Here is a 4935-nt window from a genome sequence, read left to right on the forward strand (position 1 = left end):
TGCTTCCTGACATTTAAATGGGAAAAGACCTGAAAAAAAACAAAAAGATTTTGGTTTAAATTTTGGGTTTTGCAAGTTGAACAAGTATATGATAGTACTAGATGTAAAAAATTTATGCAAAAATGTATTCTGACACAAGACTGAGAAAATACATTTTCAAATGTAGCAGCTACTCTTCCCAGGAACCAAAACATGCCACATTCAAAATATGCCAATAAAAAAAAATCAAAACATTTCAAACAAAATAAGAAATAAAATCTGAACAGATCATCTACATTTCTGGTGGTAAATTGACTTTTTGTAGTCCTTCAAAAGGATGCCTTCATGAATTTGTTTGCCTGTAAAATGTCTTACCTCTGTACAAATAGGAAGTGGCAGGAACTGTGCCCTAGAAAGACAGAAAGAGGGGGAAATGAAAATTGGAAGGGGATTGCTGGTTCCCAAATGCCACATTAAGAGATGGAATTAAAGAAAAACATTTTCGACACATTTTTGACCTATTTAGCTTCACCAAGAGCTTGGTACAGGAAGAACATGTCCATAATAATTAATAAATGAAACATTACAGAGCAGAGGCATCCGACATATATCCTGCCATTTCCTCCCTCAAAGCCATCTACTACTCATGCTGTTATAGTTGAGATTATATATAGTCAGCTTCAGCTAATTTTACAACAGACTTTCAACAAGCAAAAAAAGCATCCAGAATATATATTGCATATCGATAGTCAGCCTAAATATATGGTGATATGACTTTTGGTCCATATCTCCCAGCCCTAAAATAGAATACATGAAAATAAATCAAACTTCTCAAAGTTGAACTAACACACCCCTATATTGTGACTGGGAGTCAAATTAATACTGCCTGTATTCCTTTAGTGGGACCACAGTCTGACAGAGTGAAGCGATCTGCACAGGTTACCAGCTTGAACAAGAAATAATAGTAGAGCTGGTACGAACACACAACAGCAACAAAAAGATGGAAAAATTCAGTCTAGTACATGGTTTGGACTGAAGGAGACCAATCGTATGCATTCTTGAAAATGGTAACTAGCAGCTGCAAGCTTAACCAGAACCCAGATAATACTGACAAGCAAAAAGGGGACACGTTGCCACATAGCATAGAAGAGGCAGACGTGTATCAAACCTTTAGTCAAACTCTGATAGACTCAGCTCCTGGCAACTCTTTTTTTAACAATAAGTTAACAATTGTTAATAAACAATAAGGCCTAAGTGACATATGAGTTTCTCCTTAAGAATGGCAGTTTTTCTTTACAGTGTTCATGTCTTCTACTATTTTGGATTTGTCCACATGACTTCATAATAGAGAAGACCGATCTGAGAAGAGTTTACAGAATAAATTCAAAGACACAAGCATGGTTTAAAATACGTGGCTGTGTCCTGAGAGATGAACAACAACACAAAATCACCATCTTACTGTCTGATTTTTCCCCTTCCATCCATGACAACATCAAGACATAGCATCAAGTCTTTAGCTGGGTAGTAGGGCTGCAGCACAAAATAGCAAAGATTTCCCACCAACACAATATCAACATGCACAATATTGCATAACTGCATCCTGCGCCATGCGCTTCTCCGTGTCCAATGCAGACTGGATAATTTCTCTACGCTTTATCCCCACATCCAAATAACGGTCTTGGCCTATGATCTATGACAAGGATCGAATACAGTTGCGATGAAGTGATGGGCCCGGTTTTTCAAAAGGTTTGATCTAGATAAAATTGATCTGGATTTGGTAATCCTATTCCATGATGATGTAATCCATCTTACTTTTCAGCCAGTTTTTCAAAGCAACATCGGATTGGATCAATCTGATCCGGATAGAAACTTTTCAGGATCACCAAATCTGGATAACCAGAGCTCAAATAGGATAGGCAATCAACAATGTAGAACTATAGATATGTAATGAGCAACAAGTAGAATAGCAATACAATTGAGCGTTTAAAATGGAGGTCTTAAGAGGCGCTTTGCATGCCTTAACTATATGAGAGCGGAACCACAGAAAGCATGCAACATGACCCTTGCCTGTATTTTCCTGCACAACATCGCTACCAAGTGCAATGTCCCTCTCTGTGCTGACAATGATGCACCTGAGCCCCTTGGAGACCCTGACCAACCTCCTTCATTCTGCAAGAACAAGCAAACAGGACATGCAACAAGGGACGCAATAGTTGGACACTATTTCTGATTTGGATTTGTTTTGGATTTCAAAACCAGTGATGCCTTTGCCATTGCTTTGCTATTCTGTTTTATCATTGCATGCAACAATAAAAAAATTATCTAAAAACAAAACTATTTTTGATTGTGATGAATACATATTAATTAGTTACAGAATTAAATATATTATTTGTGGTCAATATTGACAGCTGCTTGGGGGATTATTTTAGGAGGCCAAACTCTTTCTACTTTGCTGTAGGCCTATACCGAAAGGCTGAATATGTTATAGGCCACCTAATCAATGTAGCTTGATGCATGACCAAATCAAATTAAAACCTCATGAATAAATAGGATATCTTGTAGGCTATACTGCATGATCAAACTATAGCATTATTTGTTTTGAAAAAGTGGGACATGGCTAGTGTAAATTAAGGTTTAAACAAAGAATGTGAGGTCCACGATAGCCTTTTTTTTCTTAGTTCTTACTGGGAAAGTGTTGCATACAGCACTGAGTGAACCCCCTGGAGCAGAATTACACAGGCTACTATCACCTAGCATGGCTAGCTAATATTAATTCGCGCCTGTCCGGAAACAAATACTGACCTTGCTGCTTTAATGACAAAAGCCACGTATGTCCGAATGTGCTTGGCTGCTGCCACACCATTCGTGACCCGTGAAGCTACAATGCTTGAACGAAACGCGACTTCAGCCAACAGCTGCAGCGTGTAATGCAACAAAACCATCCACCATGCACCAGCACCGTGTCACCCAGCTACAACGCTAGCGAGCAGATAGCTGCCAAGGCCAAGAGAGCAAGAGGAGCGTTAGAGAAAGAAGAAGTATACAGCAGAGCATACATTCTTACCTGCTGTGTGTTTTTCTACTGGGTTTTTTTGTCCAAAACATAAAATGGAAAGCATTAGTTGGATATCCTCAGTGCTTGTCACACTTGCCTTTGCGATATGGTGACTGTTCGATAACGGTGGGACCACTTCCTTTCACTTGGGCCTCTGCTACAACAGAAACGGAAATGACGTAACTGCCGGTCCCTGACTTACGACCAGATGACAGCAAGCAGGACCGGCCTTCATTATTTTATGCTCTGTGCAAGATTGGGGCCCAATCATTTATTTGTTATATGATTAAAAGAAACCGTATTTTAAGGAACTGAAAAATGACAACTTCTTTTGATTATTAAAAGAACCTTTCTAACTAACACAACTAACTAAAATTAGTTGACAAATCATCCACAATTGATTAAAAATCAATGTTGCAATGGGTACAAAATCCTATTATCTGCACTTTACTTTGTTGTTATTTATTTTCCTCACAACTTTTGATTTTAGTCCTCTACATTTCCTAGATAAATTGTGTACTTTTACTCTAATGCATTTCCCCTAACTATGTTTGACTAATAACTAACATCAGAAGAAGAAGAGTTGGTAATGGTTGGTTATTTTACTTAACTTAAGTACATTTTATATCAGAAAATTACTTTTGATACTTAAATACAGCAAACCTAATAGTCAGCATGAATGTGATCCATAGTAATGTTGTGGTAGCACCAATAGATGGAGTAAAGGGACTGGACAGTACAGTATGAGTGTTAGCTGGGAGTGAGGGAATCCAGAGAGTATGAAGATGTGTGGACAGTGTCAGTCATAACCATGGGCTGCTTTTTGTAAATATACAGGTTTTAATCAACATTTGCAGAACATTGGGAGCAAGAAAAAGTAAAAAAAACTGAAACAAAACAAAAGGAGAGCATGGAGTGACATATAAATGTGTGCAGTCATTTGGCCTTTCATTCATTTCATACATTTTAGTGATTTGTGACAACAATGCATGACCGTGTTGGAGGCAGTGGTTGTGTCGTTCCTTTCACATTTATGGATTTTGGATATGTTTAATTCCAAGTCTTTCACATACATACTGTATATCATTGTACAAGAAAAAGAAGAAGAAAAAAGCCAGTGGTGAACTATCAGACACAAAACAGATACTCAATAGTTTCAGGACCAGGACCAGAACCAGAATATTTTCTGCAGTGGCCTTCTTTGACTTTGGAAATATGAGGAAAGGTGGACCTAGTGTATACATCATCCTAGAGATAACAATTTGATTTCAACGTTCTGTTGTCGTATAGTTTTTGTCATCCTATATGTTAAAATGTACTTTCTCTTCGCTGGATGACCTGATATTTGGTTGGAGATGGTTATTATGAACATGGGAAAATGCACCCTCTTACCTGTTTTGAAGATCTTTGCATGTTGGACTAACATGTTTTACAGAAGGCTTGATAGATAGAAAGACTACAACTCAAAATTAGGAGGACATAATAATTCTCTGTGTGATATTTTCAGTTCCCACTGGTGATCAATGTAATTATGATTCTGATTCTGATTCGTGTGACACCATTTTATGAGCCACAGATTAGTGCAGTCAGATCATGAATATGTGCATCTGATTCACCTGTGAAGGTGGATACGGGATTTCTTCTTTTGTTAAATTGTAGTGCTGTAATTTGACATTTAAGAGCACAATACAATACAAAAGCTGATCTATCTTTACACAGTCCTTTCAGTGGCCTGTGGTGGTTTGGGGAGGGGAGAGCCTGATACGGTCCTGCGACTGTGTACACAGTGTCTCTTTGGGAAACTTTAGAACAGAATCATCTGTGCAATCAACACTTGTGAAATAATAGACGTGGGCGTGCATGGTTATAGCTTTATCCACGTTTGCAATTCAAAGGTACAC

Source organism: Microchirus variegatus, assembly GCF_963457635.1.
Source record: "Microchirus variegatus genome assembly, chromosome: 21".
NCBI classification, from domain to species: domain Eukaryota; kingdom Metazoa; phylum Chordata; class Actinopteri; order Pleuronectiformes; family Soleidae; genus Microchirus; species Microchirus variegatus.